Source organism: Ochotona curzoniae, unplaced genomic scaffold (assembly GCF_017591425.1).
Source record: "Ochotona curzoniae isolate NIBS_2020 unplaced genomic scaffold, NIBS_Ocur_1.0 contig_883, whole genome shotgun sequence".
Taxonomy (NCBI): Eukaryota; Metazoa; Chordata; class Mammalia; order Lagomorpha; family Ochotonidae; genus Ochotona; species Ochotona curzoniae.
In genome coordinates, this window is record NW_024466599.1 from 3,412,839 (window position 1) to 3,425,078 (window position 12,240).

Genomic DNA, 12,240 nt, shown 5'->3' on the forward strand with positions numbered 1-12,240 from the left:
AGGAACATTAGCAGGAAGCTGGATCAGGAATGGGGCAACTAAGACTGGAATTCCAGCTCTGCCAGGGACAGCACCGTCATAGCACCAACCTCAGTAGTATTTATAAGTGGTGTTTTTAACTCCAGAAGTCCTTACGTGCAGATCCAGTGAAATCATTGCATGCTTTCATTCAAATAAGCCTCTGGAAATAATGAAAACATGCTTTGGATGACCGGTAAGATCAAATCATGTTTAAGTGTCATCTCAAACTTTCAGCTCCCATGAATCCTTTGCATTTGTCATCACTCCAGGGCATCTTGAACTAACACCGGCAGTGAGAGAAGATCCTTGGTGTGTGTGCTGTCTTGCTGCCCTGGTGATCCAGCTTACAAGCATCCTCGTACTCAGCACAGGCCATTCAGACATATAGTTTATAAAGTCCAGAGCTAGTGTTGGGCAAACCAAGGAGCTACACCTCTTAGTCTGACCTTGAGGTTCGTGATAAACAGAAATCCTGGAGGTACACCAGAAGTCTCGAGACTCACATTAGAGCATGTGTGTCTGTTGGGTGGGTATCCAAGCAATCTGATCATTTACATACTTGTGAATACAGCTCACAGTAGCTGATTAAAAGAGAAATTGGATCATTTGTTACAAAACAATTGAAGAATGCAAGCAGTCTCTTCAATCTGGGAAACCGCATCTCTCATACAGCTGTGACACCGTCATGGACTGTTAGAGGATTCACGTGAAAAGCAAGAGCCAGGCCGGAACACGCGCACACTAACATTGCCCTGCAGGTGCTTACCGATGCAGAGCAAGAGAAGAACAAAACCCAAAATATTAGAAAGATGATGCTACGTCTAATGAACCCCCAAATGAAAAAAAAAACATGCAAATTATTAAATTGTGCAAAAACAATTTAGCAGGCAAGAAGAGATATATTCACTGGAGTGAGCCTTTGGAACAGAAAGTTATTTACTTGTGTAAAATTTAGGTTCTGTAAGTTTCTCATGGCTGCTAGAACAACTAATGATGAACAAAGTGGTTCTAACAGATGATGATTCTATCTTTTAAAGTTCTAGGTTCCACCAGTCCAAAACCAAGGTGTTCACAGGACAGAGTTCTCTCTGCAGCCTCTACAGAAAAAAAACAAAAACAAAAACAAAAACAGTTGCACACTGCTTCTGGTTTCCAGAGTTGCCTTCCACTGCAGAGCAAAGCTCCTAACAGAAAAACCAAACAGTATCACTCAAACATCCGGGGCAGGAGGAATAACAATTACATCACATCACATGTGCAAAATTAAGCACTAGAAAAGGGGAAAAGCTAAACTGCAGCAATATATAACAAAATCTTAAATCTTAGAATCCTAACATTGAGTTAAAAAACAAGTTTTGGAATTTTAAATATAGCATAATGATTTAGCATTCAGAAAAAAAGCAAAACCCAATAAGATATTGCTAAACAAAATGTGAATATTTGCCAAGGAAAATGTTAAAGCATAAAGGAATCATGAATGCAATATTGAAGCTATCAATATTTTAAGAGGAAAATATGTGTTTGCCAGGCGGAGACCACATTGGGCTCCCCGTTGTGGCTGCCCACCTTCTAGCTCTCAGCTGCACTGGAAACACCTGGGGGTCCTCGTCAAATTATGTGCATTTTAGGGCCCAGCACAATAGCATAGCAGCTAAAGTCCACGCCTCGAACACACTGGGATAGCATATGGGCTCCAGTTCTAATCCCAATGGCCCCTTTTCCCATCCAGCTCCCTGCTTGTGGCCTGGGGAAAGCAGAGGATGGCCTAAAGCCTTGGGACCCTGCAACCACTTGGGAGACCCAGATGAAGTTCCTGGCTCCTGGCTTCAGATTGGCACAGCTCCTTCTGTTGTGGCCACTTGAGGAGTGAACCATCAGACAAAGATCTTCCTCTCTGTTTCTTCTCCTCTCTGTATGTCTGCCTTTCCAATAAATATAAATCAGACTTTTTTTTTTAATGTGCTCTTTAAATTGCGTGCATATATGTTTACGTAGACTACATACATTATTTGAAATCAATAACTCTTTTTGCAAAAATGAAGGATTTAATAAATTATCGAATGAGAGTATCAAGGAGTTTATATTTTAGTGGACAAAATAGGAGAGAGCATGAAAATGACTAGATTCAGTGTGGCTGGAGAGCCACATGAGCAGGACAAATACCGGAAGTTCATGCTAAAATAACGTAAGAGAAACGGCGCAGACAGCTGGCAGACAGTGCGGTTTTCCTGTGGCAAGCCAGCACCAAGCACGGGCCCGTACTCAGAGGCCGAGCCCAGTCCGCAGTAACACGTCCAGGACTACCAGCAAAGCCTGAGTCTAAACATTTTCTCTAAGTGTGCAAATGATAATTAAAACATCCTCTTAGTTAGGACTCCATTATCATTTCATGAATTGAATTCAGGTGAACGATAAATATCACAACAATGATTCATTCATTCTCTTGTCTTATAAATGTTTCTTGGCCACCGTCTAAGCACCAACACCTTATTAGGGCATTGGGTGACAGAAGGAAAATAAAGAGTCTTGTCCCTTGCAAGTGTCTGAGTCAAGCAGAGAAGTCGGATAAACATGAGAACTTTCAGCCAGCATATGGCAGGTGCATATGAAAAGTCTGAAACCAGAAAAGGCCTCAAACATAGCAAGGATGGCACCGTGCACCAGGCTGAGGGTAGTGAAGGTCTCGTTGAAGCCACTTCTTGGAAGTACAACAGGATGTTATCAAGTGGGAGGGAAGGACAGAGCGCAGTCAGCTAGCTGTAAGTGGCAACAGTGCATTACCAAAATGTTACAGAAATGTGGAATTTGTAGAAAATCTGGAACAAACGAAGATTTTCCAGCAGATGATATTTGAAAAGTGAAAGTGAGTGACTCACACCAGGATGACACTTGGTACTTAACCAGAGAGATTTTACCAAGCAAGCAATGAGAACCACCAGGGATCCTGAGCAGAGAATCAGCTGCATCATCGTGCTCACCATAGACAGAATGTGCAATAAGACTAAGGATGGGCAGCCGTTTGTCAGAGCAATCAGTGATGGAGATGAAGTTAGCTCTGAGAAAGAAGCCCCAGGAGGAAGGGAGAGAGGTAAGTGGTTGCCCTAGGACCTGTGAATGAAGGGCAACATCCCAGCTGCTGTCAGAGTACAGAGGACAAACACAGGTTCCATTCCCAGCACACAGACTCTGAGACACACAAGGACACACAGCTGAAGAGACGCATCCATGCCAGTCATAGGAGGAGGAAAGGAAGGTTGGAAGGCACTAGAAGGCAGCTCGTGACCCTGCAAGGACGTGCTGTGTGAGGACAAGGGCTCCAGGCCCTCCCGTGATGCACTGGTCATGTCCAGATGAGACTGCTCTGTGTGTGTGGCGGGCAGGGCTGGCAGAGCGGGGGACACATTTGGAAGAGCAGCTATTCCTTCATGCAACAAGGAACTGAAAGATGTTTCCCCACTAGGATGACAGAAGACACCTTCCAGATAGAAAAATCAGGTGATGGGATGCAAATTCAGCAGGCGCCATCTCCCCCAAAGCATGTGATATAAGAAATACTGGCAGGGAAGGAATAAAACATGTGAGCCATAAGCTGTATTAGCTCAGGGTGTTAAGAATAGAAATCCCAGGTAAAGGAAAGAGCCAGGCTTATCAGATTGGCAGTTTCTATTATACGGCTGCTCAGTTGAAGGAAAAAGACTCCACAGAATCCCCTCATCAAATGATTTCCTGACACCAGAGGGATACATAAAGGACCCTTAGATGATGACTGATACACTGTACAGGGAAGAGAATAGCACTTAAATACATGTGATGCATAAATTGTGAATAACATTTCCATAACTAAAGTAGCACAAACATTCTTCATTCAGCAGAAACTTGTAGCATATCAGGTGTGGGAAAGGAGAGGAAGGAAGGATGTTAACAAAACCTCCAACATCTGAGATAGACACTCTTGATCCTACTTGGAAACGAAGACAGCCACGAGTTGGCCGGAGGGATTTTTCTCTGATGATGTATTTGCAAATAAGAGTGCTGTCAAGGAGAATGTTCAAGAAACAGTTGAAGTTGCAGATACTGGTGTAATAACTGGTGTGATTACAAATACTAGGAGGGGAATACAAGCCAAGGCAGCAAGCAGACAGGGTGTGCCACAAGGCACGCCCCCTCTCAACACTAGAGTCTCTCTCCAAACCCCAGCTCACCTGGTGAAGGACAGGAGCCAGGCTCAGGCCTTGAAGAAGGAAGTCATCCCAGCTGAGCTGAGCTGAGCTGACCTAGATTCCATCTTGTGTCTGCTGTAAGGAACTGGCTTAGAGGATTGGGACGCAGTCACAAAACATAGCGGGATACCACACAAACCCAAGGAGACAATTCCAGTGGAGAATCTCCAAGGGCAGGTAAGGGGCAGGTGGGAGGAACCTGGCAGTGCCTTGGTGTTGGATTGAGCTAGCTACTTCCTCTTGGTTTCAGCTACAGAAGTTGAGGAAGAGGGTTACAGAAAATATTCTAAATCAGTTACCCAACATCTAGCTTACAGAGACTGGACCAGATAGGAAGGCAGGGAAAAAGATTAAGTTAAGACAACACAGGGAGCCACTGGTGAACACAGGAGGTAGTGCAAAGTCAGCCATAGGAACATAGACGTGAGCCAGAAGATCAGAGGAGGCTTCCCCCACATGCCCTAGTCAGAAACAAGCAATTAAGCAAACACTGCTCTCGGATCCCATGGGGGAAGGTTTGTGGACTGGGCAGCGAGAGTGCAGGCAGGAAGACCCGTGAGGGCTCAAGCCCGGCCTCCCCATTCACCAGCCCGAGAAGCCGCCCAGCTCCTCCCCACGACTCCAGGACCTGGACTACAGCTCTGGCCTCCCCACTCACCAGCTCTCGGCTCCTCTGCTGCATCTTCATCTGTACACTGCGGACTAGAATAGTTTCCCACAGGATCATTAAATGTATTAAATCAAATGAGGTATGAAACATGCCTGGCAGGTTGCCCACTACATGGCAAATCCTAGCACTTTAAGAGCTGTTAGTCCTGTTATCATTATGCTCACTTCGTTGTTATCAGTTTCACATCTGAGTGGAAGACAGAGGTGCTGCATAGAAAGGCACATTAGCTGCAAAAGCCTCAGTCCGAAGGCACCGAGCACACAGGTGCTGCGCTCCCTGCCTTCGAGAATCCAGCACAGTAACAGAGGGATTTCTGTTTAAAACGCTGCTAGCAGTCCACTAACCATCTTCAGTAGGAATCTCAATATAAAATTGAAGAGACGAGGAGTAAATGGTTATAGGCCACCATTATTTCTTAATGAGGACATGAACCATGGAGAATTCAGAACTTTGCATGAGAAGTCCAGCTTGCTGTGATGGATGTGTGATTTCTCTCTGCACAACTTCTGGAAGCTGAAGACAATTTGTCTGATGGAAGAAATCTGTAGAAGCCAGGAAAAGAAGCTGAAATATTGAAGTGCCTGTAAGACGTGAATAGGGAGAAACTGGCCCAGGGCAGATATCATGGTGAAGGCGCTGCTCGGGACACACAGGTCCCACATCAGAGTGCTGGGTTCAAGCTTGGGCTCCACTTCACATCTGGCTTGCCAGGATGTACCTCAGGGCAGGGGTGTGGGCAGCAGCTACCCTCCGGGAGCTGGGTCTGGACTGTCCATGTAAAAGATCAAGTTCAGATCCCAGCTGGCAACTTTCACCTGTCCAAGACTTGGCCTTTTTAAGTTGTTAGATGATGAATTAGTGGATGGGAACTTGCTTTTCTGTTTGTTTCTATATCTCTGTGTACCTCTAAAATAGGTAAATACCATTTTTAAAAAATAGGTAGGTTTTTCTTACATGGTAATACAAAGTGCTGGGTCCTTTGGAGCATTTTCAAAAACTGAAAATATAAGCAGGCTCAAATGTTTTTTTCTGAATTTCTGGTAATTGCTACCCTAGAATGAAAGGAGACGAAGGAGAAACATGTCATGGAGCTCAAAAGCCTAATGAGCTGTCTCCTAAGAGGTGATTACGGCAAAGTGCAGCTTTAGAAGAAGAACCACAAAAAATTAGGAGCATGATCTCCAATGGTGGGACAAAAGAAATTTGCACATAATTATTTGTTTCTGGGAGGAGGTAAGTCATGATGGAACGCATTCGGTCTTGGAATGGTTAGATACTTCCGTTATGTCTGTGACAACTCAAACTAATGGGTGAAATGGTAAAGTTGTTGATTTATACCCCCTCTCAAAATCCAGGGGAATGTGGAATCTCGGGGCCCAGACATCCCCACGTAGGGATGGAGGCACATCTATAGCCCCTACAAAAAGACTGCAAAACCTGGGGTTCTCCAAAGGAAGACTGTAAAGCTCCCATGCTAAGTCCACAGAACCCACTAAGGAGAGAAGCCTTGAGTCTCCGGCTTCACTGAGCATGACTCACCTGGAACTGCTGTGACTGACACCAATCCCCAAGCCCAGCCCATTCAGACATTGGCCCTTGAAATCCTGCCAAGGAATGTGTACTTTAGCAAGTCTCTTTCCTTGTCTTATGGGACAACTTGTGCATTGTGAAAGAATTTATTTGGGACCACTCCATGACATGTTGTGGAAGTGGTAGCAATCACTAAGTCATCCTCAGTGGCTTTGCCAAGGGACCTGAAGTCAGCTCGCTTCAATAACAGCGAATTAATAGACTCCAAGCCAGAGCTCTTCCCATCCCTGCACCCATGATGTCTGAGTGTGTGGGTGAGTGTGTGTGTGTGTGGCCACCGAAATGCATCTCTCACCAAATTTAGGTTCTGAAACTATAAGTTATGCATCAGTAATCCAACGTGAATCACACCAGCTTTGGGCATCCTGCTGAGGGAGAATCAACATGTGACCAGAGGGCATTCCTTCATTGTGGCAGAAGCTGCAGCACTCGAAAGGAAGCTCCACAGTGAGTCAGGTGGAAATATTTTAAGACGGCATGAAATCCAAATTTGCACGACAATGGGCAATACAGACAGCCTCTAAAGCTCTTGCCCAAAGACAAGTAGTTTAAGGGAAATCTGGCTGAGCAGGTGACACAGCCTGCTTGTGGGTGTGCTTCCTCAGCGACCCCTGGCTCCTACCTGATTCTCGTGTGGTTGCCCCACAGAGAAACACTGATTCTAAACCACAGTTAGTGGAAGGAACTCAAACCCGTAAGACCTCTCGCTATGAATCAGTGTGACTGAGGAGATGCAGTCACCAACCCCAGTGCAGTGTCCACTCCCGTAGGTATCCCTGTCCTACAGGGAGCGGATGTATCAGCCAGGGCTTTTTGTCCAGGGTGCAGGCAGGTGGATGCACTCACAGCTCTCAAATCATTAAAATTTCAGCCCCTGTACGAGTAAAGCTACATTTCAAGCACCTATACTACTCATTTTTTTTTTCACAACACACTGCAAAGACCTCTACACATAGCGAGAGATCCTTGTAATGAGTGTACAAACAGCTGATACCTGCTAACACCTTATGGTTGCTCAGCTCACCCTTGTGGTTTAACTCACTCTTAGAATGAAAAAAAAAATTATAAAAAAAATAAGAACGTCACATAGGCTGTGGAGAGAGGATCTTTTTGACTGTTGCTGTTCGGTTGTTTACTTATTTACTTTCATCTATTTGAGAGACAGATTAGGAAAGCAGGAAAGCAGGGCAGTGACAGAGAGGGAGGAAAAGAGAGAGAGAGAGAGGAGAGAGAGAGAAGAGAAATTTCACTGATGGATTCACTTTTCAACATCCAAACATTTTCATAACATCCAGGGCAACGATAAAAGCCCAAAATTCAACCGCATCTCCCACACACCCAACCACTGAAGCCGTTTCTGATGCCTCCTGCTCACTAGCAGGAATATGGAACTAGATATGGAGATACGAGTTAAAACCAGGCACTCCAGTAGGGGTGCAGGCTGCCCAGGTTGGATCTTGCCTGTTGTGCCAAACATTCACTCACCAGGTAGAATTCTAACCAGTTTTCCCAATTCTAACCCACAGTGCTATCCTGCCAAGCTTTCTGTTGCAATGATCTTGTCCTCTTCCCTCTTATAATTCTGTACAGCTCGCAGAGTGACACCTAATTTTTACTCCCTGCTTAACTGTCGGATCTTTTTTGGCACAGACGGAGCCAGAGAAGTATCTGACTGAAGACTAAGTCCCAACTTCAGATACTCTTTTCTTAGGTCCATCCTCCTGTGCTGACACTTGCTGGGGATGTCAATCTCAGATTTTTTTTTAAAACAACAGAAACTGACTACAGATATTATAAATAGAGATAATTATTAAAGTAAAGTTATTCACTGTTTGGTGAATGAGAGAACCAGGCTCTGGGGTAAGCTGACAGTCACGAGCTCAAAACCCCACATGCATCTAGAATGCTAAAATTGCGCTCATAATGCTGAAATCGCCAGCACCTCGAGCCCCACGCACAGCCATCTTGTGGAGGTGAGTGTACTGCCCAGGCCTCAGTGCCAGGCCCGTGCCCTTCTCATAAGGAAGGGTGAGCCAGCATTCTGCTTGCCTTTCTTGGTGGCTCTGGATCTTCTCGACAAGATGCCTGTGTAGGGATTCACAGTGCAGGGAAGTGCCCGGGTGTAGATGGCAGTAGAAGTCTAGGGGCTCCCAGGCTTTTTCCTAGCTTTAAGGTGACTTCTCTTCATGGAAACACTTGAAAACAGTGTGAGCCTCGTCCTGGAATCCTTGCCTGAATAATTGTTGGGAGCAGGGACCTATTTTCACGACTTCAAAATGTAATTTGAAAGCCACTCAGAAACTCAACAGCCTAGACAAGTGGGGAGCAGCGTGCTGTCGGGCGGCCTGGCTTCATGCTTTGTGCTAGCAGGATGGTGACTTGATGCGGTGTTAACAGACCTTATACAGAAGACTCAAACTTGTTGATGGGCATATTTGAATTTAGAAGAAATCTTATACAGTTGAATTGTTACTTCATGTGAGAGATTGCTTTGTAAGTGGTGCATGGGCTCCTGCAAGTAAAACGCCCTCCCAGTCACAGCAAGTGCAAAGCCTAAGTGTGGGACAAGGCCAAGAATGGCTCCTCACCACAGGCTGACCACAGATTTGTCAGAGCCAGATCGGAGGTGCCTATCTGGAGTTCAGGAGCTTAAAACTCACTGTGCACTGGGCTTTAAGGTAACTGCCCTGATCACAAGATAAATAAGCCAGGCTGCCTCTTTCTTCTGTCACCAAGGACACCAACAGGCTGGGAAGGATGTTCTAGCTAATATTTCCTGCCATTCTTTGCTATATATTCCAGGACAAGGCTTGTCCATGCCCCCTGCTTTTCCTGAGGATGCTGGGACATGATGAGGTATAGCAACTGTTTCTTTCTTTTTCATCATAACCTTAACAGGGTTTGCTGAAGGGGCAGAAAGAGATTATGACTTCCACTTCGTGCCATTAAATTAAAAAAAAAAAAAGTTGAGGCCCTGCATTTCAAGGCTCCCTTGTTGAAGGTTAATTTCAAAACCATCTGGAAAAAGTCACAGCGTGTCACAAATGAGAAGACCAAGAGCAAAGAGCTGAAAGCTTCCATTGTGCCAGAGCAGGGTCAAGTGGAGTGCCCTGCAGGGAAGATTCTGCAGGAGACTTCCGAAAGTGTTCCATTACCACTGTGCTAACTGACCAAGTGATGGTCAGCATGTGTAGAATAAACAGCTCTAAAGATTTAAAGATTCACACACACACACACATACACAAAACAAAAACAAAACTAAAACAAAACACGGGGCAAGCAGTGAGGCACAAGGAATGTCACATCATCAAACACGAACGGACTCACATTTTTGAGAATTTTACAGGTTGTGGGCTGCATTAGCAAATGAAGCAATGGAGACTTTCGTCGACATCAGCAAGTCTCAGGAAAGCAGGGGCTTGTCTATGAGTCTGTACAGCTTGGCCTTAGACTCCGTTTACAATTGAGACATTAACTGCCCCCTTCAGCAACATGGAGGACCATGGTACCATGTAAACAATTATAAGGCGTGGGTCAAACTTTGGGCACTGATTTTTTCCTCCTTCAAGTTCAGTTGTTTCCATAAGGCAGGGAAGATGATGGATCCGACGACTGAACCCCAGCCTGAGGAGGACTTGAGTGCTTTAGACAACACCTAACAGATTCTACAGGCTCCATCTGACCAAACGAGATTGCAGCTGACTCAATTTTCAAAGTGTATCCAATGCTATTAAGTATCCCTCTTACAATTTCTGCTCATGCAGCGGCTTCACTCGGGCCTCAAGAACTGCTGTTGCTTTTTTTTTTTTAAGCCTTGATTAGTACTGAAATCTCTGCATGGTGGGAACATTGCTTATAAAATATTAGATGCAAATACATCAGCAACAGCACAGTTCTGCAGTCTATTCTTGCTAGAGTAAGGGTCCTCATTGACACCAAACTGTTAGAGAGCCCAGAGTCCTTCCCACAGAGCTGAGCTGGGCTCCCTCCACAAGCCACTCCAAGTGCAGGTGCTGCCACCCCCGAAGCCTCTGCCTCACACAGCTCAGCCTCCTTCCAGTGCACCAGTTGCTAGCATGGATTGTTTCTGAAAGTGGTCTTTGCACCTGCACAGAGGCCAGGACTACAGCATCGCAAGTCTGCGTCATGCAAATTGTGTCATTCCCCTCCCTCCGCCATTGGCATAGCAGAAATGCAAATCTGATCCGGGTGGAAACCATCGAAGTGAGATGATGACTAGAACACGAGAATCTCACTCCTAGAACGTCAAGGTAGAAACACTTTCCGTTACACATACAGGTGTCTTTCTGCACACTGCATAGATGTTGCATGGAAGGAATCTTCCTCCTGCACTTACGCATACTTCCTTGCATCAGTAAGTGGTCCGTACCTGCAACAAGAACCGCTATCTGCAGGTGCAGGTAGGGTAGTCTCACCTCTGCCTCCTCCGTCTGGACTTCAGTCCTGGCACTGCTGTTAATGAAGCAGATCTGCGCCACTCCCCGCAGCTGGGGAGAGGAGTCTCCGTGCGTTCGCCTCGATGCAGCCACACACCAGGACGTTCCGCAGGCAGCCCCGTGGGCCTTGAGGCGGTTGATTACCACGCACAACTTAGACCGACTGCCAATGGGACTGTGCGTGGTGGAGGCGTCTGCTCGCCGGCCACGTCAACTTTCAGCTCTTCCTTGTTTCTTTAACAGTTCATTCTGTTTCAAAGCAAGGTCTCTGTTCTGAAACCTCCATGCCTGTCATTGCTATTTCATAAAGTTGATTTATTAGCATTTAGATCAAACCAGAAAAGAGAGAGAGCAATAGAAAGGTGGGCAAAACAGAGATTAACTGACTCGCAAAGCTGGTGACTCACATTCAAAATCAGTCCATGAAATCATGGGAACAGTCACTCGCTATTATTCTGACATACAACCTAGCTTCCACAGAACTGGGACTCTCAGGTTGACCCAAAAGCTTGATGGACAGCTATCTAGTTTTCAAAGAATAAAACATATGGTAATAAAAACATTACTACTTTTCGGCCCTGTGCGATAGCATAGCAGTTAAAATCCTTGCCTTGAACACGCCAGGATCCTGTATGGCTGCTGATTTTTATCCCAGCAGCCCCACTTCCCATCCAGCTCCCTGCCTGTGGACTGGAAAGGCAGTCGAGGACGGGCCAAAGCCTTGGGACCCTGCACCTGTGTGGGAGACCTGGAAGAAGCTCCTGGCTCCTGGCTTTGGATTGGCTCAGCTCCAGCCATTGCAGCTGCTTGGAAAGTGAACCACCATCAGATGCAAGATCTTCCTCCTCTCTGTGTATCTGCCTTTCCTGTAAAAATAAAGAACTCTTTAGTAAAAAAAAAAAAAAAATACTACTTTTGGGCAGCATTTTTTTCAAATATGAAGCATTTAGGGGAAATGAACTCGGGTCTTGCTGGTGGAAGGCTGGAAGCACTGCTGTTAAATTGACATTGGCCTTGCACCTGTCTAGCAAACTACAGAGGGAGGAGGAACAAGGAGTCCATATGGAGAATCTGAGGTCAAACACGGAGCTGACACTGTCTACAGAGAAGCTGTGACGACAGCATCAGCAAACCCTCGGGAGCCGCCCGCATCCAGCTCACCCCCGCACACGTGGTCTCTGGACCGGCTTTCCTGTTCTCCTGTAGCCAAGGCTAGGCGGTGCTGCCTAATGCTCCATTCAGGGTCCTTACCAGATCCCAGCCGTTGTATACCCACAGGAGA